The sequence below is a fragment of the Labrus mixtus genome, chromosome 12 (genome assembly GCF_963584025.1).
Source record: "Labrus mixtus chromosome 12, fLabMix1.1, whole genome shotgun sequence".
Classification (NCBI taxonomy): Eukaryota; Metazoa; Chordata; class Actinopteri; order Labriformes; family Labridae; genus Labrus; species Labrus mixtus.
Window position 1 is genome coordinate 18,613,430 of NC_083623.1, and position 26,008 is coordinate 18,639,437.

General features: G+C 39.8%; 1 pseudogene; it reads right to left on the minus strand.

Moving 5' to 3' along the window:
• Positions 1–25,638, minus strand: part of LOC132985398 (kelch-like protein 29) — a 105,945-nt pseudogene extending 80,307 nt beyond the window's left edge.
• Positions 25,639–26,008: the final 370 nt, after the last annotated feature.

Below are 26,008 nucleotides of genomic sequence, written 5' to 3' on the forward strand. Positions count from 1 at the left end.
GTAACATCTTTACGTGCCCATGTACACTTGCATATGAACACAGTCTGATCGCAGCAGGTGGCAGTATGCACATAGTTGGTTTGCAAATCTGCCAAGAAGCAGAAAGAAGAAGAAGAAACCATGGCAACCACTCACAGGCTGAGTCATTCTTACTTTGTATGTTTTTGTTGTTTTCTTTATTTCTGATACATCAACATACTTTACCCTCTTACTACTTCCACGTGTAATGTGCACCTCAGAGGACGAAATGGTTCCGTGCTGCACCTGAGTACGGTAAGTTTGTGTTAACAGCGTCAGATCCGGGCCTGGGTCCCTAGTGTAAAACCACCCTTACAACACACTCTCACTTCATGTTGTGTTCATAACAGATGATACTTCAGAGCCACTCTGACTCAGTGCTGCTTGGAGTCATAGTTGTGATGATATTTGTCTCTAGGGACGAGAGTGTTGGGTTGCCTTATTAGTTGATGAACTCAATGATTGACGTGTGTTTTCATTGTTGAATATCAACAGTCCGAGTGTGTTTTCCATCATTGTGACACGCTTCTGTATAAATAATGTTATTTCAATTCAGCTCTAGCTTCTTAGGCCTGTTAGCTCAATACAGTTTGACATTTACATTGTTAATTTTCTGCAATTTATACATATTATTTTGCACATTTTAGTGATCAAAATGAGTCCTAAAAAAAGAAAACACGCCAAACCTAAACTAAAAGATTCATTAAATGTGAAAATTGATAAAGGATATGCAAACATCTGTTTCTGGTTCCCTGAATCCTAAACTCCCAAAATAAACCAAACACCAATTTATGAATCACAGATTCAGACACGAGTCACAGCTCTGAAGCACCTTCACGAACAGAGTGGGTCAACAAGGCGTCAATTGACTGAGAGGGAAAAGTGAGGGCAGAGATTAAAAGCTCTCGCTGGCTTGTGTTTTGCAGGCCTTTTGCGACTATGAGCGGTGAAAAGATAAAATGCTATAACTTTAACCAATTTCGGAGCACAACTACAGACACTGCCGTTGTAAAGTTGTTTGAGGTCAGACCAACATATTCTGTTAAAGAATCTAGTATCAGAGAGGTAGCTGCACTTCTGTTCTCTGTGACCTTGCAGCAGCTCTGCAGTAAATTGGTTCTGGCTGTATTTCAATAGCCTCTTTCTTGAGTGTTTGCATTCTTATTTACTGTATGACTGCTGGCATCTGAAACTGCTCTTGTAGTCAGAGAGGGCAGGGGAGGGGACTATACTTTTCACGGCCCCAGATAAGGGGAGATCACAAGGATAGGATCACAAGGATTATAGTGCATTGATTCAATACCTAACAGCTCCCCGGTTTGGATTCTCTTCAGAGCTCAGGTTCTCCTCTGAACAGATCTGCTTTGATTCAGCCTATAAAAGGAGTTGTGACAAGTAACGTTTCTGAAACTAAGTGATCCTAAAAATGTGCCTGTGAAGAGTGTTACAGTTGAGGCTGTCTGTACTTACGTTTAGGATGTCTTGGGTCACTGAACTTGTATTTCCCCATCCTGACTGTCTGCAGCATTTTCATGCCGTTAGGACTGTCCTGAATGTCTGCAGCTGAGGGCACAGCCTGGCCTCCTGCTGCTGCCTGTCCATTGGTCAGAAATAGAGTAGGGGGCTGTATGAGGCCATGGTGAGAGGTTAAGTGGCCATTGTTCAGGTTTGGATGAAACACCTGGTTGGCTCGGGCAGTGAGGGCAACTGCGGGCTGAGCAGAGGGGGTACAGAGACTGACTGAGAAGCTCAGACTCATAGAGGGAAGCTGCTGGGTGGACTGTAGCATCCACTGGAAGCGGGCGGTCATGAGAGGGTGCTGCAGGTGAATCGCTGTTTGGATTGATGAGATTACTCCAACTGTGCTGTCACGCTGTGGCTGAAGAAGGGTCGCTGGGCAAGGACGTAGGTGTGGGGGAGAAGGCAGGACTGTATCACAGCTGCTACTGTTACATCCCAGGTCAGAACCATTGAGGGAAAAAAACTGAAAAAAGAGCAAAACAAAAGATCCATCAACTCTCTATTAACATTTTAACACCAAATGAAGAAATTGAAGTATATGTATTTCTTCACAGTAGACTGGTATCTCCTAATCCGTATGCAAAGCCAGAAACAATGGCAGACTGATACTATTAGATTTTAAAATAATGACAGAAAACTGCATGACAAGACAGATTCCAGCTCCTCGCACCACAACTATCAGACTAATGCTCTTAACTGCGTTTAAACAAAAATAAATTATCGCAACTTACAGATCTGCTCCCGATTACATTTGAATAAGAATAAGAGATTTATTTTTCTCCAAGTTGTAAAAATGCTTTTCCAAATGTGAAACATTACACGCTGCAGTCGACACGATTATCTGTGCAGGAGTCTATTTACCCAGACACTTTGAGCCAATCCTTTCTCAACCCTGAGGTGAGTGCTGGTGAAGACAGAGCCATTACGGGCCTGAGCGCTGCCTCCTTCCTCTACTCATCCGCTCCTACTCCCTCATCTCTAGCTCCCCCTGCCAGGGTCCAAGTTCCAAAAATAGCCCACCAGTCTGCCAAAGGGCCCAAAAGTTTGATCACAGCACGCAAAATGCTAAAGAAGAGAAAATGGAGCTCCATTTATGAAACAAGCTCTTCTGATATAATGATCAAGACAAGAGGAGGGTTATAAAAGACTCCTGAGGAGAGGCCAGTTCTGTTCATGATTCACTCGTGATTGAGATCATCTTCAACAACACAATTCCAGTCTTTTGTGGCATTGCATCTTATTAAAATGAAATTAAATCAAACGTGTGAGATTATTTCTTCAAAGGTTTGGTTTTAATGCTGTGATAATGAAATGATAGGCAATGCAAATATCAGAAAGAAATCCTTGTTCTTTTTTTTTCAGCTAATAAGGAACGAGCAAACATTAACCTACATTCAAAGGCCTTTCCTGAAAATGTTAACTAAAGAAAGAAATATATAATTCAAAGGATGTTATTACCATCTTGGATGTCGGAATTAAGATTTTCAAAAGTACCAAACTCCCTTTTAAAATCTCAGCTTTCATTTTTTGTTTCAAAGTAGGCTTACGTCTAAAGTCTGGCACCAAACAAAATAATTATATTTGAATAAGGAAACGTTGGTTTAAACAAAAGTTATTTTTCAAAGACAAACTTTCTGGAACAGCCAAACAGTGAAGTCTCTGTTGAAAGTGTTGATTAATGTGGGCACAGTTGGCAGAGAAATTTCTGGAAACACAGCTCAGTGAAGTGTGGAGAGGAGCTGGCTACACTGCAGACGCCAGTCACAGTTTGGAATAACACACATACACACGCAAATCAATTTTCAACACTATGCTGCGATTCTGGGCTTCATATGTGACAGCATGCTCAGTCTGTGACATCTCACTCTCCTCGCACTGCACTCTGAGCTGCAGTGTGTGTTTGCATGTGTGTGTGTGTTTGTAGGTGTTTGTGTGTATGTGTGTGGAGGGGGACAGGAAGTGGAGCCTTGCACACAATATTGCAAAATCTGGAGCATCATAGTCTATTCAGATGAAACCTTAAATGCACAGCAGGAGACTTTGGTCACACAGCAGGAGGGGCAAGATTGCAAAACGCAAAAACACCCCAAACAAAAAACGGAGCGCTCTGTGTCCTACCATCACAACTACATCCTACCATCTTTGAATCAGTTTTAAAAGAAAAAAATCCTCATGGGTAATTAATAAGACATATAAATAATGTATTCTTGAAGCAATCTTTATGTAAGTTATTCAGATTATATTAACGAGACAAGCTATGCAGGCAGTGATAGGAGCTGAACCTTTGTCTTGAACATGATGTTTTGTAAACAGAGTAGCAACTGAGTTGTCTGAAATCTGGATTTGTTCAGCTGAAGTTTTGACTGGAACGATCTCTGTGTCAGTGTAATTCTTAAATGAGACACGTTGTTGAATAGCAGGAGGAGGAATTGGCCAGAGGAGCCATGGGAGGAAGTTAAATGCTTTAGAGCAGAGCCATTCTGGGTGAGTTCATTACAATTAGAGTAAAAGAAAACATTGGCTGACCTCCTCAGTGTGCACTGCAGAGGCTCGTTTTAAAGGGGCATTAATAGAATAAGGTCGACATCTGAATTAGACGGTGGAGGTTATTGTAAGGACTTTAGTTTTTCGGCATGGGTTGAATTAAGACTGCATCAGCTTCATTTAAGGACAAGATCACTTCAAGGACAACTTGAAGAGAGCAGAGTGAGTCAGGGACTAGAAGACTTGTGAAGGTGGATTTGATTCTAACTTTTTCAATGTCAAACAGTTATTTCTATAGTTCTGTTCATAGTAAAGTTAATGAATTTAAACATGCTGTTTTTGGATGTTAACTATGCATTAGTATGTATTTACAGTATGTATGTTTTGGAGGAAGGCATATCGTTTTTGTAGCCCAAGTCAGGGAAGACGTCTCATTAGCATTGGATTGTCTGGACGGCCAGAGCTGCCTGGGCTGTAGCATGTACATGTGTGCAGGCGTAGTGAAGATGTAAATCTTGCATCACTGTAAACTCAAATCAGGAGGAATAGGTGAATATGTGAATGTGTCTGTTGGGGCAGTACATGTGTGGATGAAGAGTTTATTTGCAAAAGCAGTTAACTCCGTTTAAAATAATAAAAAAAATATATAGATATATTTTATTGTTAATTTCTGGTAATGTCACTAAGACTGAAGTTGTGTGGCTTTAACTGAGTTCCCTCTAGATGGTATTGGGTTTTTGCACCAGAACAGGTTTTGGATCACATAACAGCTCTATTTAAAGTGCCAATCAAAAGTCTCAAGGCACTGTTTTTCAGAATGGCTTTTATCTGTTTTCGCAAATGAACTCTCCGTATGTAAATGGTGTGTGTGTAAGATTCATTACCGCTGGGCTGGCTGTCTCGATGCTGCTTGTCAGGCAGCTCATCTGTGTCCCAAGGTGTGAGCTGGCTAATGAGAGTCTGACCCCACCTCAGCCTTGAAGCCAGCATCAGTCCTGGACTCTTTTTGTCCCCAGAAGACACACCTGATACATAAAAAAGAGATAAAAGGGACTTTTTTTTAAATTAAAATTACTTTTTTAGTGCCAGTCTTATTCTTCAATGAGATACTTTTTTCAACCAAAAAGCTCAAAACCCCAAGATTTTAATTGCAAATAGATGAAAAAAGCAAATCTTTATCAAAAATATGTTGTGAACAATTTCAATTGATGGATAAATGAATTAACCTTTGGAGATCTTATTAAGGCCCAGTCTTCTCTTTAATTAAAACATCTCAACAGTAGACATATTCACTGTCACTTACATGATCAATCTGTACTGAAAGTTATCTGACAGTTTGTAAGTGCTCTGGGACAAAATAAATAAAACAGTGATAGGAAACATCCCAAGGCAAAGTAGCAAACAGAGTGACGGAGTGAGCGAGTGAAGATGGGTGGAGAGGGGGGTGACAGGTTGTCAGCTATTTTTGTCCGGCTCCACCTGTCGAGATCAGACGAGAAAACTCAAATGGTTTACTCCAGAGGTTCCCAAACCTTTCTTTAGTGATCGAAGCAGCAGATATCCATTTACACCTTCTGCCCAATTCCACATGCAGACACAAGAGTGCACATATGCATGCAAAGCAAAGCTAGGACAGATATTTATCTAATCTCAAACCTCTGAGTGTCCGAATCAGTGTAAGTAAAAGAGAAAAGTAAAATCATGATGCACCAGACTTGACATCAAATATTTTCTCAGAAACAGCAAACACTGACATCTGTCACCGCTGGTTACCATCGGCTGTCGGGTCGTACAGGTGGAGCCTCAAGGTTCTGCAAAGTCATCTATAACATCCATATCCACATAAACCTGTGCTCTGTCTTCATGTTTTATTTGGACCAGCCCTCGCCTGTGTGATTTATTACATCAATTCAATCACATAATAACACAGATTTGGAGACCAGAGGGGAGTACCATGAGGAGAGACTCGAGAGTAAAACTGGTCTGTTGAGCCCAAAGTCTGAGTTGTCATGTCACAAAGATGGCTCTCTTTTAACATGACAAGATCACCATGGTAACTTATTCTAAACGTACCGGTAACCTCTGTTGTTCAGAGCAGAAGCATAACTTCACCAACTAACATGGAGCATGGGGAGTGAAAGGCTTGAAGAGGTAAAAAAAAAAAATCAACTTTATTTACTAATTAGACTAATGCCTTTCGGCTTGTGGCCTTCATCAGGGTCATCAAGACACACATTGCAAACATCATTTAAATAAGGTAGGTACGGAATTGTAAGAAAGGCTGAAAAAATTCAAAAAGGTAAAAAAATACATAAAGATAACCAGTCATATAGGCTACATCCACATAATGTATATACACATCAGCAAATGAGGTACCTGTAAAGGTGGGCTGGTTAAATTTGTTGGTTAGACCAATGAGCACTGACAGGCAGCTGAGGGGCGTGTCCACCAAAGGCAATGTTTTCACAAGGATCTTTAAGAATGCTACGAACAGAAAGAGCAGGAAGAGCAGCAAGACACAGTACATTGTAAGAAAGCTATTGTCACTGAACAAATACAACACTCAATTAAAATATTAAATAAAGTAAAAAATGCTCCATTTATGTTTAAAGAATATTAAGAAACATTAAAAAAATTATAATGTGTTAAAAAGTATTTAAAACAACACATTTACCTTTATAATCTGAGCCTTCCTACAGGCTCTCTCCTCTCATGTTTAACTGTTTGTTTCACATCAAATTATTTTAATTTCAGCAGATCATCTCCACAGTAATGGAACGATGAGGGCACGTCATCTTAAGAAACCTGTGTTTCATGTTTGGTTCTATTATCCTGAGAAGTCTGTTCAACATGGCTGGTTTTACCACGATAACACAGATGATGAAACGGATTATTCTTAAAAGTATCATCATGTATTAAATCAATTCAATAATGTAGACGTCTTCAATAAGAAATACTAAAACTGTGTAGTTTGTGTCGTGATAGGTTGATAGTTTTAAATTTCTGAACAGATTGAGTAGGAATTTAGGCGGCCCGGCGTTGTTGATCCGCTGACATGAATGTTCAATTTAAAAGCATCCGAGAAAAAAAAATCAGCACCGAATTAGCTTTCTATCTTTGTGGGAGATGCATATGCACCATTTTAATCACCATTATGTTTGTAATAACAGCAGTCAGTCCAGCACTAAGGTTAGGTTATTCCTATATTGAGTGAAACTGTAGAACCATTTCACAAGGTCATTCGACAGTTGAAGAAATTAAATTAAACTCGAAATGATTGTTTTTTTTCTTCCTTTCAGCCAGGCACAGACAGATACAGAGAATTATATAGAAAGGGTGATGGAAATAATGGCTTTCCTCCAAGAAAAGAAACACGAAGAATTGCAAGGAAGTGGAAGATTGAGAGGCAATGTAAGACAAACCCATCCATCACATCATCCTGTATTATTGCCTTCGACGGCTTTTCATGTTTTTATAAACAGAAAGAAAAAAAAAACATTTATTTCCTGCAGCTCTGCCAAATGCTCCGACCAAGAGTGGTCTGAAATGGACCATTAGCTCTTACAGGCGTAAAAAAAAATCTAATTTTCTCTCCAACATTATTCACTTATTGTATAGTCTTATCTCTCCTTCATGACTGGAATGTTTATAGAATATTCAATGATTCAGTTTATTGATTCAGTGTGATCCCATTTCCTGCATGTGAGCCCTTGGACGATACACTGAACCCCAAATTGCTACCAGTGACATAGCTGGCGTGTGGCGTCCATATGGATGAGATAAGTTAATACTGATGGCCTCTTTACATAACATCTTCTGCCATCAGTGGAGGAAAGTGGGAATGATTCAGTGAATGTGACATGAGTTTAAGTCACTGTTTGAGTGGTCAAAAGAGTAGAACAGGACAATACAAACACAGTTAGTTCACTTACCATTAACAATGGTAAAAATGTACACACCTGCCTCATTCTTAAAGCAACACAGCTGTTTTAAAACCAGTTATATTCATAGATACCATCTGCATCAAGACAATACCACTGTAAAAAATGTCAGCCATTACTGGTGCTTGTCATATTTGACAGATTGTGCTCTGGAAATTGAAAATCTGAACAAAATAGATCCTTCTAGACACCAACAGTTAACACTGACCCCCAACAGCACAACAGACAAACAATTGAAATACACTAAACAAGTGCCTGGTGGGTATATATGCTATTGACTCACCACAGATCACACACGTTCGAGAAAGGAGAAGGGGGATCGCACAGGCTTCAGTGGAAATGGAAGTGCTGGAAAGCCAGCCTAATATCCCATGAGAGGAGGGAGGTTGCAGTTTTGCCCTCCAGAATCAACCTCAGTCCAAGCTTTTTCTGTCTTCTTTTCTCTCAATAGAAAGTAAAACAGCTGTGAGCGACAGCACTGCAAACATGCTTTAGGGCATTCAGTGGAACTAAGAAGCAGTAGGATCCCTTCTCGGGGAGGTTGAAATGTATTTGGACATGTGAGCTGTGGAGACTTCCTTATGTCATGGTAACACCTCCCAGAGGAGCGTGTCAGCAGCCATGTTGGCCTCCGTTGGCTCTGGTCTGGACAGTGAGAGACAGAGGTCTCCAGCAGGCCGTGACCCTGCCTGATACGTGGTGAGTGTTTGGGGAACTAAACATCTTCCCCCTGTCACAGCAGCAGCCTAAAGAAACCCAGAGACCACTGTAGAGTTCTTTTCTGTGCTGACATGGAGGAAAATGGCCAAATGTGTGACTGTGTGTGTCCAACAGCCATTTAGCACTAAATAATAATACATTAAATGTATATTAATATTATATAATAATAATATAGCAATATAACTCGAAAACAATATCCAAGTGCAGTGTTGGGAATTTTCAAATTAATTTCAATCATTCTAGAAGCCAACAACTGGGATGTTGTGGCAGAGAAAGAACCAGAAGACCAAATAGCAGAGCTGGGAATTGTGGGAAATAGGATGTGGATGCTTTTTTGACAGATTTATTAATCTGAATTCCAACTGAAGCTACAAAACTCAGTAATTAACTGTTTTACATTTTGTCCACACATTTGTATTCCTTCTGCTTAACCATAAACTCACACCTCTTCGTATTACTTGCACCCCCCCATTACTGCTTATGAGATATGATGTTAGGGCAGGAGATGATGCTCCTGAGAGGTAATTACTTTGCATGTATTGAGAGTTTTAATTACATTTGGCAGCCCACATGTGTGATAAGAACAATTAGATATCAGCAGATCACCTTTAGAGTTTGTCTCCATCTGCCTTTAGATCCATCTTTGACTCGATGTATGCAAGACTTACAAATGGGAGAAACGATCTAATTATAGTAACTAAAGCATATCTCATAAGTAAAGCTATTCTAAACTTTTTTTTAATGAATACAAATATATATTATAAAACTTACAGAGCAGACAGGCAGTTAAACGGAGATGGCCCTCCATTGAGCTTTCTGTTGTTTTTCTCTGGGCACTGCGAAACAAAGAAACAGCTTTAGGTCAGTCAGAACCAAAGGGGAGAAAAGTCAGGCTTCTGGCCAACGCTCAAGTTGACTTGATAAATAGAACAGACAAAGCTCATGGTAGTAAAGCAGGGCTGCATTTTATGTCATGTAACGCCCTTGTCCACATAATCGCACTATATAGGAGGAGCCAATGAGCTGTAATTGTTGGAGAGCAGAAACAATTTTAAAAGCACAGGCAACAGATTCATCAGCTCTGCTCAGATTAACTCCAGACATTAAAAAGAAGTTGCCATTTGGCTGCAGAGTACCTTTCATCTTTTACAACAGTTTCTTAAAATAGGGGTAGGCGAGGTATACAATCTGCTTTATAGTTCTGTCAGATCTGAACCAATTAAGACTCCACAAAGGTTTACACTGTAATTACAAGTGTGCCCACAGGCCCCTTACTACCCAGGACCGACCGACCGACCGACCGACATTAGCATCCCCAGACCTACACGGAGTAAAGCAACTTATTTTATTCTGCAGTTTAGAGTACCCTAAAGTTGCAAATTTTGTAATCAGTTGATCTGTTGTGAAACATAACCAATGGTGCTTAATTTCTTCCCAGGTATAAGCTCAGGGAAGGAGAGGAGCACAAGGTCGATTGGCTGATGATTTTGTTTCCAGGTATTTTCACGCAGGCTCTCTTAAGCCTCACTTGTTGTCGAGCCAAGTAAATACATTTCAAAGGGAAAGCTTTCAATGTCTGCTTGTAATCAAAGCAGGTGAAGCTCTTTTGTTCATGCACCTTGTTCAAATAACAAAAGGAGTAAACGTCTTACTTTTACCAGGATTCAGCCTCAGGCAGCTTCTGAGGGCGATCGTCCAGAACTCCTCTTTTTGTCGGCAGAATTCATTTATTCAAATATGAGAGGACACCAGCCAAACATAAAAACACCTCAGATGAGAGCTGAGAGCTCCAACAGACCTGAATAGCAAGCGTGACACTAAGGTGAGAGAAGTGTCGGACGAGCGGCAGAGAGATGTACTGTTTTCCTTTGCGTCTTTAAAGCTCCTTCTCACTGCTATCTGATATTCACCATGACATGACTGATGCTTTATAGGCCTGCGTTCACCATCACCTTTCATATGCTCTCTGAATGTCAACCTCCACATGCAGACATTTTTTTAAATGTCAGCGCTCTTTATTTAGTATTAAGGATGTTATTAGGACAAAAAAAAGGTGGGTGGGGGTACATGGACGGCAAGGGACAAATTAATAGAGTACTATTTTCTCCATCAGAGGAAAGTCACATGACCAACAATCAGCTGACTCAGCATGGGGCTCACTTGAAGTAGGAATATGGGCACAAAGTGTGGGTCTTTGAAGGGCTTCAGAGCTGATCTGCTCAGTTTTGTTAAAAATCTCTTTCCTCTTTAACGCAGACCTCTCACTCCTGATGATGAAGTGGGGGCTGAGATGCAGTGGTGGTAGCAATGACAAGTGATGACAGCTACTTCAAACTTCCTTAGGTTCAACAATCAGGGAATTCTGACACATTCCACATGTTGTGGAGTGAAATGTGGCTGGCCACTGCCTTGTGTGTTTGGGTTTGTTGTCCAGCTGTGTTCTCTTTTATGTTGCCATGACATTTTGCTCAGAGCATTTCAAGCCTGAAGAGATTAGGATGATGAGTGATCCGTCAGTGTCTTTTATAAGCTGTCAGCAGCATGCGGAACATGCGGTCGCCACTATCCCATATTACATCTCTGCCACTCAGAGCCAACGGGTAAACAATCCCATTTCACACAAGCCTTCTCAGAGGGCAGCAACACTGAAGCAGGAACAAGGATCTCTGCTTCAACAAAGAGGAGAAGTTGAGGTTTTGACCCATGTTCTTTTTACTTAGAGAACTGCTGCAGAAAAAAAAAGAATAAGCTCTTGATTCCCCAAGATGTCAAACAAGAGATAGAAAAAGAAGAGCGACATCAACGATGAATCTGCTCTACGCCAGTTGTGTGGTGACATCCTAAACATCAGTTTGCTTTCAGAGACCAGCCATACAGTGCTCTCTGTGCAAGAAGGGAGTCACATCTTGTCTTTAACAGGGCAGAAAGATCATAATCTTATATCCAATGACTGTTTATTAGGTCCATCCATCGGGTTGATCAACTGTAGATGATTCATGGTCAAGCTGGGATCCAAACCCCGACAGAGAAGACAGAACAGACAGACACAGGAGGAGCCAGGAGAGGATACGGATGTGATGAAACATGTTGAGCACCCTGTCACAAAGAGATTGATAACACGGACAAAAATAACACTAACCTGAACCTGTTTTTTGACATGTCCTCTCTGTCTGTGCCAACTTAATTTCCTCTGATCAAAAAGCAGCTCTCAGTAATGTTTTTATGAAGGTTTGATTGTGACACGTTAAAAAGGAATGCACTTACAGTTAAGAATAAAACACAGAGTTCATGATCTGTTACAGGGTTAAATAATTGATTGTGGATAAAAAACATTGCATAGTCACAAGAAGTTATATAGAGAGTGATTAAAAAGTATAAATATCAGTTTTATGTTAAAAGAAAAGGTTAAAGATGCTAAAAGAATGTCTAATAGACATGATTTAGTTCATTCTTTATTGTTAAAAATAAGATTTGTTGATGTGTATCTGTGATCTACTGACTTGTCTGAGTTAGATTATCTGGGAGCGATTGCTTTTGTCTCCGCCCACATACCAGGAGAAATCGCGGTGTTTTCCTCATTACACTAAACGCTCTTGATGAGGAAACACAACTGAATCACTCTCGTGATTATTTCTCTCCTTATTCAGGTATGTTTATGGTCATAAACACAGCTAACATGTCCGAAATAACTCACTAACAAGTAAAGAGTTTCATGACTAAGTAATTTCGATGTTTGAGTAAGTTTAAAGTTAAGTTTCAGAACAGTAAGTTTGCTAGCATACGAGCCCGTGCTCGGAGCCACAGCACAACCCGTAGCTGCGCCGCAGCGTGTTCTGTGTGTAGTCTTCTGTTTCACAGGAGTGAGGATGTGTTTAGGTTGTTTCATTGTCTTATGTAGTTGGACTCATGCACTTTTATTAGCTAAATATGAGTTTAAGACTTATATATTTGATGCTTAAAAAAATGCGTGAGGAAAAGATTTATTGCAGGAAAATACTGTTTGTTATTATTTGTAAAAGATTTCATTCTGAAATGTGAAAGATGTTGTAAATGTGTACTTTTCTACATTGTTATATTTCTGTAAACATGTAATTCATTACACTAAACGCTCTTGATGAGGAAACACAACTCTCGTGATTATTTCTCTCCATATTCAGGGGTGTAACATGATCATTTTGATAAATCAGGTATCCGATTGGTGACTCTTCACAGGGTGCAGAGACATCCAGACCCTGCTCCTGGTAAACATAAAATCACAGCTTCTCAATACCTCTAAAGTGTACATACTGAAGAAAATCACAGCTCCATCCTCACAATGCTCCTTCAAGGTCCACTGTTGATGATGCCAGACAGCAGATCTGTTTGTCCACAAACAGATTAATGATGTTTGCGTGGAAACTATGATTATAAACTAATGCGTGCCAGTGGAAATTGAATCAGAGAAGAGGGAATAGAATGATTGGTTTGTAAACTATCAGAACAATTTAAATCCAGCGTTTGCATCTAATTAGAAAAGCTATGAATTCATTCAATAGAATAATAACACACGCTCTTTTCTCCAAGACTCAAAATGAGTTTGTCCAGAGAGAAAATCCAGTCAGAAGAAGCAAAGGGGAGCAGCAGTTTTAATATTGGCATGTTTAATACTTATAGGGTGGCTCTTTTATTAAAGGGATAGTTTTTACTTTTTACTTGTACTTTTAAAGTGGAGTTGCATGAGGTAGCCTACTTGTCTGTACTAAGTATATTGGGAACAATCAGCATGACCTCTTAGTAGAGACCGGCTTGACTACATACAGAGAAACATGGCGATACGGCTATGCAGACCAGGTTTGCACCACCAAATTTTCCAAACTTAAAAAAAATATATAGCTAAAACAGCAGGGTAAACATACTCTGCAAAAACAGAGGTATACTTTTCCACTATCAAGCCACTTGGCTAACTTGAGATCTTCTGTCTTCCAGTTTCCAAGGAAGCTCCCTCCTCTCTCTCAGACATGTTTAGTCTCCATCCGCAGAGTTTCCTCTGTGTACTGTTTGCTTCAAAAACATTTTTAGTTTGTTGTCTCTTTTGAAGTCCGCAGACCCAAACAGCAGGCTGAAGAACACGCACTGTATGTGGTGTGCCGATGAAGTGCTAAAACAAAGTGGCTTGCTGACGGTAAAGCATTGAGAATTTATTCAATATGGCTCATATACCCTGAAGTTTTGTATCTGTAGTTTCTCTTGAAATTTGCAAAATGTGAAGCATGTGGAGCAAATGACTCTGCATAGTCCTATAGCCTAGCTTTCATATCGGCACTCCATTCGGTCTCTCCTTAAAAAGGCAGAGCTGACCGGCATCACTTTGGTTAATATACTTATATTGACAAATACCTCATACAACCCTACTTCAAAAATAACAACCACTTAAGGCTGTCTTTACCCAAAATGACATTTTTGAGTGGGTGAACAAGGCAGAAAGAGCTGACAGGTTTGTAGTACTTTACCACTTACTACAGGGAACGAATGTGTGCAATAGACCTCCGGCTCCCACTGATCTGAACGTCAGATTAAGAAGAGACACTTGACTCGTCTAGAAAAAAAGCCATCAGGTTTCACACAAAGACGTATGGATACTAAATGGAAGTTATGGTTGGGAAATTAGTTATTTCTGATAAATCCGTTTGATCTTCTCTAGAAAAATTCTTCTAATATCTTCAATTTTGTGACATTTTCACTGTGAATGCCAACGAGACACAGTGAGTCTGTGACGGTGACAGCACATACAGCAGTTTTGAATAAATGAAATCAAAACCGAGTGTGAAGATTGTTTACCTCTCTGCTCTTCAGAGGAAGATAAAAGGCAGCTGCTGCTGTTTAGTATTAGTGGAGACCGTAGAATGCGGAATTCAATTGAAGTTAAAATGTCAGGAATGAAAATAACATGAATATCCATTGTCAGGTATTCGTGATTTGTAAGATTTCTTTGGTAAAAACTTTGTTTATCATACAATGGGCCTGGATGAAACGCACAACAAGCTGGATGACAATATTACTCATGCTGTGCGGAAATCATTTCCCCTCCACTAACGTTCTGACTTTTTCATAATGAGTTATCTAAAAAAACATGGTGAGCCTGTCTGCTTGAGACATTTTCCGTTGATTGATGGACTTTCACTTTGATAGAATTTGTAGTTTCCTCCTCGATTTGAAACTAATTCAAAAGCTCTTAGCCTCCCCTCTCAATTAGTCTCTCTCTCCCGCCCTCCCACTTTTCCTGCCCTGTCTCTGTTCCGACTCCTTCATCCAGCCCCCCCAGTGTGAGCCTTCCTGAACTTTAATCATCTCATTTTCAATACATTTCACAGCAGCTCGTCGCTGTCATTTTCTTCATTTTCTAAAGAACCTTGCTATCAACCTTGACAACAATTAAGTGATTTCAGATTTTACTTAGAGTCTGTTCTTTACCGAGCTTCCTGACACCAGAGTGATGCTGACAAAGGGATTTAATTGATGGAGATTTAAAAGCTCTGCAGAAAAAAAAAAAGAAAAAAAACTCCAGAGGTGATGTACAGTCATATCACTGTCAACCCACACACTTACTACACTTTGGAAGTTTTAACCTTCAAAACTATTTTCAATCACAATTTGTTTATCTTGCCTCTGTGAGGAAAACTACCCACATTTTTCTGTGTGGTTGAAGCAAAGAGTGAGGAGTAAACTAAATTGGAGTCATGCTTTCTTTCATTTATGTGATTGAGTCAGTGAGGCCGTCACACCTAACATGCTCTGGATACCATGTTGTGTTAGCAACAGTGCGGGCTCTGCTGCAATCCATTGTCAAGCCGACATGTTTGAAATCAATGACCAAAAGGTCACAACGTCTGATTTTGTTTCAAGCTCCATTGATTGAAGCTGTCAAAGCATTTTGTTTTCCCGACACCTAACTGTACACACAAATGCAAACATGAGCATGCATAGGAAGAAAGGTGATATCAAAGGTACACTGAAACAGTCATATGTGCAGGTGTATCGTTCTCAGACACACATGCTGCTGTACATGTCTAGCTAGATTAGACTGTGCCCTCACCTCAGCCGCTGCGTTTATAAAAAAGAGAGTCCCTAAACAGTGAGGATCAATACAGGCCTGTCAGCTTTTTCGTCTGGTGCAGAGACACTGAGACCAAAGAGAGAGAGAGCTGCATCCGTCCATCAGACTCTTTGTGACCCCAAACCGCTTTGATGGAAGATGACAAAGAGTGAGGACATCAGGCAGAGAGGACGAATATACATAGACGGCCGCCTGTGATGATTGCCAAGTTTCTGAAGGCTACTGCATCTGTTTTATTAGGGCATTATTAAAGCAGAGCCAAAACTCAAACTATGATCCACTGCCTGCCTTTTTGGTGTGATAGGATGATATTAGATTGCGAACGAAAATATTGTGTTGATGATTTTCCCAGGCAGAGAGTTCTTAAGATCGGGCCTTAGTGTACATTCTATCTGTTTCCAGATGTTTGGCTCATACACCAACACATCCAATGCGGTCTTATTTCTCCACATCACTCTATTTGTAATAGTATATCATCCGTTTCACACTAGACCTTCAGATACACAGATAAACCAACCAGCAAACTGTATGGTAAATGGACTTGAGCTGGTATAGCACTTTTCTAGTCTTCTGACTACTCAAAGCACTTATAGACTGCATACACACCTACCCATTCACACACTGATGGTAGAGGCTGCTATGTAAAGTGTCCATCATGGCCAAGGACACATTGGACATGTGGCTGCAAGGAGCTGGGGATTGAACCCCACACCTTCTGGTTTCAAGACGAACAGCTCTAATCTGAGCCACAGCTGCCCATCAAAGGTAGTGTTTGTTTATTCCCCTACCCTTTTGATTCACAACAAAAAAATGAAAAATGAAAACTGAACGTAAGAATTAGTCACCTAAAAGAACTCTATCTTGGGCATATGTGAGACGTTTGGATTTTTCCAAGCAGGCAAGGCACTTACAAGGGTTATTTGCAAAGTTTGCACAAATAAGGTTCACACATTGGATGGCAGCCCAACAAATCATTTGAACCATCTCAAGAGACTGCATCCTGAACAGTCTGCTGACAGTCAAACTGTAGCAGCCACACCACAGTCAGCAAAAGCCAAGGTAACACTTTATTTTGATAGTCCATCTGTTGACACTCAACAAGCTATCAGTAGATATTCAACATCACATTTTCAACAGACAAGTAACATACATTCAACTAACTATTAGTAGACTATAAAGGTGCATTCAAGTTGTTACAACATTTTACAAAAAAGTGTCTATCAACAGACTATTAGTAGACATTAGTAACTAAGCATTTGTAGACCTGTGTTAGGACTATCCAATTAAAGTGAAAACAGTTGGGAACAGTACAAACTCTATAAACTATCAACAGAGCAAAACAGAGACAAGTTTGCACAGCTGCATATCAGAAAAGGAAAGCTCATTTATTTGAACTACAAAACGTACTCAGTAGGCACACAAAATGACGGCAACATTTCAGTATACTGAATAAGAAAACAAGAAAGCAATTGTAGCAGCTATGAAAAATATAAATTATATAATAATTATAAATATAATTCAAGTTAAAGGAACACAAAGCTGGACCACAACCACCACTACAGGCACACAACACCTGGCAAAAAAATAAATAACAAAATGCACTAGCAGCGCATAGGTATTTTACAAATCTTTAGATACAGTGCAGGGAGAACTATAAACTAAAACAAACTACACCAACAGAGGGACAAGTCACAACATGGATCTTATCTTTATCTAAGGCAACCACAAAAATAATATAACTCTGATGCTAATAACAAAAAAAAACAGCTATCTTGTTGCCCTCATTCAGTCCTTTTTTTGTTCCTTAACTGCTCAAGTACACTTTTGTCTACCATGTATATCTCAGCAATTGCTGCTGTGTCCTTGACAGCATTTCTAGATGCATGTGCCTTCTTAAAAGCTTTTGTCAGCTTGAGGCCTCCTTTGATGAGTTTGAGGACACGCCGATATCGCCTCGCAACATCTGCAATGGTTGACACTGAAAAAACAAAAACAAATTACAACTGTAAAACATACATTTGAAAAAAGGTTATTGCTCCCTAAAGATTGTTGTGGTGTATATTAGTTGCAGGGTAATGGCCCAAAGTTCAAATTTGGTACACTTTGAAGGGATGGAATGGCAGCTTTAACCAATAGCAACAAAGTGTGGGTGTAGACTCCACTGTAGGTGTGTGGTTTGTCTCTATTTGACATGACGTTTGGGATGAATTTGATTGGATCTTTTTTTATTGGTCAAAACAAGTAAACGCTGATGAGTCATCAGATAATTTATTATGTTTTGCAGGTAGAGAGAATGTAGATTTGGGCCCTTTCCTAAAAGCCACAGTTCAGTATGGAGTGCAGACTTTTCAGAAGGGGGAGTCAGTAGACTGGTTTTGTGCAGTATGGTTCGGATGCTTCCTTTCAGGAAATGAATTGTATTTAAACTCCCACAATGCTGTGCAAAACTAAACGCAAAACATCATTTCACGTGCGGCTCCAAAATAAAACAAACGAGGATGGATTCGGCCGGTTCTGGTACGAGCCTTTCAAATGTTAAGATGTTAGATTGTTTTCCTGCAATGTGAAGTTTTGTATTATTTACTGAGCCATCGTGCAACTCACACCTGAGTTGGAGTGTCGATAACATAAGGCGGGCTAATGGCGCCACTTCCAAACTGAATGAATCAAACGAAGTAGGAACAAATATCGGCCTACTGTGCGCGCCTACTGAATAGTAGGTACTAAACAGTATACAGCACAGAGAGAAGGAGCTGTCTACAGTCAGATCCCATATTTTGGAAACTGGGTACAAATGACCATATATTACATTTGGATATATCCCCCCCCCAAATCCTTAATCTATAATTTTGTTTGATCACGTTCAATGTATTTTTTAAATAAATCCAATGTTGTCAGAGAGGAACCTAAAAGTTAGCTTTTTGAAATTTACATTTCTATTTGGCTTCTAAAGGCCTAAAACAAGCTACTGTAGGTGTATTTGCACTTTTGGTAGCTATGTTATTCAGTGCATGTTTGGGTGAAAATAAAAATCAGGTCTCACCATATTGTCTGCTTTAGTTGCTTCAAGCCATGCTATGTGATGTTATTTTAAAGAACTGAGGAAGCATGTGCAAGAAGGTAATTCTTCAGGGGACACCCTACCCCCGACGGTCTGAATTTTAAAGGAGAGAGACACTTAGGGTGCGTTCGAATTGTCCCTCCTATCTCCTTTCACTATCCACTTTACCTTAACCCTGTGAAAATGTCATGAGGTCAAGGAAAGATGTTAGGAGAATTCATAAAGGACTTAGGGAAAGGCGATCTCATTGCTCTGACAATCCAACCACATTTCCACTAGGCCACGTCATTAAATGCGACGGGCCGGCGGAGGTTAATGACGTGAGTCTGCCGTGTTGAAACTACAATGTTCCGAAAATGGACTACAAAAAACGCATCTAAAAAACTTTCCCCTGTGCCTTCTTGCCGGTGAAATAATCCTAATCACCACAAGGTTGGGATTGAAATAAAAGCAATAAAGGCTACCAGGCTACGAGTAACAAAAGTGAAACCATCACCTTCCTGTCCACTCAGAAATCAACATCAAAATAAGTATGATTGTATGAAATTAACTGTTACATTTATGTAAGATAGACATAATGTTTTAAGCATACAAATGTACAACTGCACAGCATTCTTAAGTGAATTAAATATGTTGAATAAAACATCATCTTGATAAAAATGTCTCTTATCTTTTTATCCCTTGATCTGTGTCACTTTACGATCGTTATTGTTCGTGAACGGTCGGATGCGCAACTCGCTTTAAATGTTGCGGCCGCAAGGAATTGTGGGGCGGCATATCTCATCTCCTTTCGTAAAGGATGGTCCAGTGTATCCTATGCTAAAGGAGGTTATAAAGGAAGCATTGACCCACCTTTCCTTAACTTTTAGAGAATTCGAATGGCTCTTATCATGGCCGCCACTTAAATGCTTCCGGGGTTAAGGTAAAGTGGATAGTGAAAGGAGATAGGAGGGACAATTCGAACACACCCAAAGACAGATATATTCCTCTGTCAATAGACATGTACGAATGTCGCGCAATTTCAGTGCGAGCCAAAAAAAATACATCGGTACCTCGCTCTCCTTTGCCCTTTGACCTCTTCGCCTTTTTGCTTGATTTTTTCCTTCTATTCTTGTTTTTCTTTTTATACTTCTTCCTTTTCTTCTTTTTCTCTTCAGAGGAGGTAGAGCTTGAGTGCAAATAACATATACATATATATGCAGTATATATATATATACATATATACATATAAATATAATAATAAATTACATTGTCATCAATGAGGATTACTTACATAAACAGCTTTATTTTTATATTAGAGTGTTTATAAGACATAAAACAATTTAATTGTCTGCAATTTCCAGGGAGTGCAGACGTAAAAGATGTGGACGTTTGAGGAGAAGTGTTAGAGCAAAGTCACTTTTCTCACGATCACACTGCAGTCTCTTCACATGGATGAAGTACATATACAGGTGAGATATTTAAAGTTATTATTCAGCTATAATCAGAGGCGCTGCTTGTCAACAGGCAAAGCGGGCAATTGTTTGGGGCCCAAGGCCTGTAGGGGGCCCCAAACGGCTGACAAGCTTTAAACCACAGCATTGCCTCACAATGTGCAAATTTTGCAATGGCAGTAGGAAACCTCCCTAAGGGGGCCCCATCTGATAGCACTCACTCTCGTTGCCCTGCTTAGAATCTCATCTTACATGAAAAAGTTTGTCAATGAAGGTTAAATGAAGACAAATTATCCATCTGTGAGTGAAAAAAGAAAAGAGGAAAATAATAATGAATGCTGGTTGGAGCGACCGTTTGAATCAGCTACTGTGCAACAGTTGTTGTTTAGCTAAAACACATCATACAAATTATGCTGATTGATCATTGATTTTTATGTGGAAATGTACTGTCCTTATTTAATTATATTTGTTTTGTTTGTCCTTTGTAGATTTGCACAGGGTTTACATCTACGGCAAGTAGACATGCTTCAAGAGTGCATTGCAAAGAGCACAGCTACACTTTCCATGATGTCAAAGAAACTCAGAAGAATTTGTGTAAAAAGTCTGAAAAAGCACCAAAAGAGAAAGAATCAGAAAGTTGGAGGAGTTAACGTCCTCGTTCACATTGATGAGAGCAAGTTCTGCCATAAACGCAAGGTAAATTCATCTATGTGCAGTATGTTACGGTTCGGTTGGAAAACAGGGAGGTGGACCCAAGTGCAGAATAACCAAAAATATTTAATTAAACAAAAAGGCCAAAGGCAACAAAACTTACTTACAAAAGTTCAACAAAAAACACAGGGATCAAAAACAGGGAGCCACAGAGGAGCACGAGCAAAACTGACATACCAATGAACGACATACAAACTACATACAATGAACTGACACGAAAGGGAAGAAACACAGAGACTAAATAGACACAGGGGTAATCAAACACAGGTGACACTAACAAGACACAGGTGAGGACAATCAGGGCAATCACACTGGGAAACACACAGAGGCAGGAATACAAGAAACACTGAGGACAACTACAAACTAAACCATGAAACACTGAAGACACACAGAACTCAAGAATAATAAATGACAAAACAAAACAGAAAACACTGAAGACAAAACTAGGAAACACACAAGGGAAAAACCAGCAACACTAGGGAACATTAACACAAGGGAAACAAGCAACACTGGGATAAAACAGGGAAACTCAAATACAAAACCAAATCATGACACAGTACCCTTCACTAAATATGGGGTCATTCCATGCTAATACACCCAAAATCAGGAATTTTTCCCAGTTCACAAAAATCATGTTGAAACTTCTATTGACTTCATTGAACCTTTTACAATCTTAAAGCTGTACTCCTTTATTCTAAGTATTATAATAATTATTTTTTTAACCTTCTGAGCTACATTTCAACATTTTTGTGCATCCGTCCGTCTGTGTATTCAAGACCTCACCAATAACTCATTTTAACCAGAATGGTTTGAAACCTGTCCTGAATCCTGAAAGAAAACTTGAAAACATGTTTCTATTACAGTTTTTGTTGCTAAATGTTGGCAGTACCCAAATAAAGTTCAAAAATTTACATTTCAAATTTCAAATGTTAACTGGCTGTAATAATACATTGAGTGGTTTTATTTAATGAGTAGATATTTATATTGTTTTGACTTCAAGGTTTTCCATCTGTGTGATGTGTAAAGATAGACCATGACAGAGATTTTTCATTGGGTTCAAGAAATTTGTATGTTTGAGCTTGTAATGTATTTGTCAGTTGCATACTCAGATAATCACAGTAAATCATATAGAGTCAAGAGTTTGTTTTGTAATGCTGCTCATACTGTCTTTTGGCAGTACGGAAGAGGACGCCTTGGTAACACCTGGAGAAGAAAAAGATTGTGGGTGTTTGGTATACTAGAGATCAACGCTGCAAGCAGATGTCCCATTCTTCGCCTTGTGAAGAAAAGAAACAAGAAGACTCTTGTTCCCATTATTAAGAAACATGTCAAGCGTCGAAGTCTAGTTGTGAGTGATGAGTGGAGAGCGTATGCCAATCTTTCCCATGAGGGCTACAGGCATGTCAGGGTCAACCACAGTCAGAATTATGTAGAACAGGACTACACACTCAACACATTGAGAGAGCATGGCAGACATACAAGAGGGAAATTTGGCGTATGAGGGGGAATCGTTCTGAGAAGACCTTAAAAGAACAGCTCTGCTTCATAGAGTGGACCTACTGGTTAGCAAGAAAACATAAACATGGTGTACTTGGAAGACTTCTAAAGGACATAAGAAATACTTACCAAAGATAAGACAAAGTCAAGCTGCCTCTGGTTTCCCTCATGGAACCTTTTTCAGAAAAGAATTGTACAGTTGTCTTGGGGAAAGAATAAGTAGAAGTATACTGAAATGTTGCCGTCATTTTGTGTGCCTACTGAGTACGTTTTGTAGTTCAAATAAATGAGCTTTCCTTCTCTGATATGCAGCTGTGCAAACTTGTCTCTGTTTTGCTCTGTTGATAGTTTATAGAGTTTGTACTGTTCTCAACTGTTTTCACTTTAATTGGATAGTCCTAACACAGGTCTACAAATGCTTAGTTACTAATGTCTACTAATAGTCTGTTGATAGTCATCTTTATACATGTTGACAATCAACAGATAGTCAACTACAAATTAGTAGCTTATCTATTGATAGTCAATTAATCTAATCTGTAGTTGACAACCAACAGAGTATCAACAGTCAGTCATTTGATGAGTGATACTGTTGACTTTCAACTGACAGATTGATTCAGAGTAGTTGAGTATCAACTTACAAGAAGTTGACAATCTACAGAGTTAGTTGAACGTCTATCAATAACCTTTTTAAAATTATAAGAGAGTCGAAAGACACTTTTTTGTAAAATGTTGTAACAACTTGAATGCACCTTACTAATAGTTAGTTGAATGTATGTTACTTGTCTGTTGAAAAGGTGATGTTGAATATCTACTGATAGCTTGTTGAGTGTCAACAGACGGACTATCAAAGTAAAGTGTTACCAAAGCCAATCTAATCATGTTGTTTTCATTGTTGCTACATGTTATTCGGCAGTCTCTTCATTATGCTACATCATTAACAAGCCTCTTCACAAAACACTCACCTCTTGTGATAACTGAATTGGGAGTGGAAATTTTCAAGACGGGACGACTGTATGAGCGGCTAACACTCATTGAAAAAAACTGATTATCAGCCCTGTAAATGCCCGGGAATTTCTATGATTCCCGGCAGTTAATGGCAGTTTACATTCATGTTTTCCAGTGCAGATAATTGTGGAGAAGCTCCCCACAGGGGGGTGGCAGGGGTCACAGGAGGGTTCTTGGCTAGATTAGCTGTAATTAGATGAATGAAACGTAGGGATGAGTAGATGTTCTCTTCAGCGCTAAGTGTTTGGGTGTAGCTGCAAGTATGATTCTATGGTTACCACTTTGTCTGGAGACTTAAACCGAACCCTCTCTTACATGCCAACTATGAAATGTTTAACTTCATGCTTTGGCTGAAGACAAGGAACTATATTAAAACAGATCTTAACTTGAAGGCACAGTACTTGTGCAAAAAATAAAAATAAAAGGGGAAATAATTTCGGTCGTAGAGGTCAGTAACTTGCAAAATAGTTTTAAAAATCAATATGAAAAAGGTTTGTGATAAAATTGGGATGACGATCTTGCTATGAAAAGATATTGATATATGTATGCCTTATTGCACACCCATAGCCTGCCCATTAAATGATTTGTGTTCTCATGTACAATGGGACACACCTAATTGCTGTGGCAGCCATTGACTGATGACAATGGCCTCAGTGGGAGTTTGTGAGTCTTTGTAGGGGTGTGTAATAATTCAGCAGCACAAATGGAGGGGCCGGCGCGGTGCTAGAGCAGATTTACTGTATCTGTGGTCAGTGCATTCAGCAGGGTATCTAATGATGTGCACTTACAGGCTAAATAAGCAGAGCTTTGTTTACCTCTGCTCAGAGAGCGCAGACCCCACCGAGAGCGAGAAGTGACCAAGAGGGGAGAAAAAAAGCCCACATATATCTGCTGAAGTTCAAATTAAAGCAAATGATCTGATAGTGTGGATGAGTGGAAAGAGAAAGATGAATGGTTTCCATGGAAACAAAGACAGGGGAGAGGCTGAAATGCCTGACTGTTTTTTGGTAAAGGCCCCTCTCTTCACACACTGCTGCCAGCCAGCTAGATAGAGAATCCCTGGGCGAGGAGATAAACAGAAGCTGCTGAGAGTACCAGTCGCACATTTTCAAAGCTGCAGTTCTAGGTATGATTCTTTATTTTTTTGTAATATATACAGGCTACAAGTATGCCACACTTTAAGCATCTAAAAAAGGGCCTGAAACAAGTAATCTGTCAGTGTTGGTCTCAGGAAAATGTACTGTTAAGAGCTTTTGGATCAAATAGCTTTCTCCCTCTATGACCAGGTGATGATGAAGTAATTTAAAATGGTGATGAGTGCAGCCAAAGCATCTATTCTATGATGTTCCCTCAGGGCTCGTAATGATGCAATTTTTTTTATTTCTCTTGTTAGGAATCATTTTTGACAGCAGCACCCCTATGGGTCATCACCAGAGGTCATTTACAAAATGAAAGATGAAAATGACCATGGAGGCAAAGGCAGGACGAGCTGTTATTTGGCACACAGAGAAAATGGAGATGGAAGAAAAACTGTTTGGCTAAATAGAGCATTGGACATTACCCAAAGCCAGAGGAGAGAAAAGAGAGAGCGAGAGAGCAGGGAGCTTGAGGAGATTGTTAAGCCATGAAGATGTGTCAAAGAGTTGGACAGTGCCAAAATATTTGAGAAAGTCAGAGAAAAGGAAACTGAAAGCCTGAACAGCATGGAGATATTTGGAGATTATGTCCAGTTGAAGAGTTTTCACAGATTTAAAATTTGAAACAGGGAGAAACGAAGATGAGAAAGAAACTTGACAGAGCAGGAGGAAACACTGTGAGAGCTTTCCAAAACGCCTCAGTGCAGAAGGTGTTGCTGAATCTGATTGGACAAGACTCTTACCTTGGCCAAGGACGGAACCACCTGCTGCGGCGACGCTTCTCTTGACCGCTATGTCACTTCTCTTGACCGCTATGTCACTTCTCGATGTTGTCACGGCAGCTGTAACAGGGGTGGGGAGCAGGGAGGGAATTACAAGGAGGACAGTTGTTGCCACTGATGACAGCTGATCCACAGCTGTGATTGGCTCCTATATTGTAGAGGCCAGAAGGACGGATGTCTCTCCGGTCCCAGGGTCCCCTGTAGTCCCTCTTAAAGCGGTGGTTGTGTTGTGACATCACTTCCTCTTCCTCTCAGAGGGAACAAAGAGAGCAGGCCTGCAGGCAAAATTATGCACAAGGGAGAGACACACGTGCTACTCAGCAGTTCTATAAGACACCATCAGAACAAAAACCATAAAGAACTTAATATGTCACGAGGTCTCTTTCGTTAACAACCAAAGCATACATCAAAGCAGCTGAGAAAGAAACAGGTAAGCAACCTGTCAAGTTTTCCTGAGGACAGTGCAGCAATATCATAACCCTTCAATCAGAAATCATTCATCTGAATAGATAAATGCTCCTGCAAATTACCAATCCTCACCAAAGGCACGCTATGCTTTCTGAGCCCTTAAATAACAGATGAAATAAATAACATCCTCAAACCAGC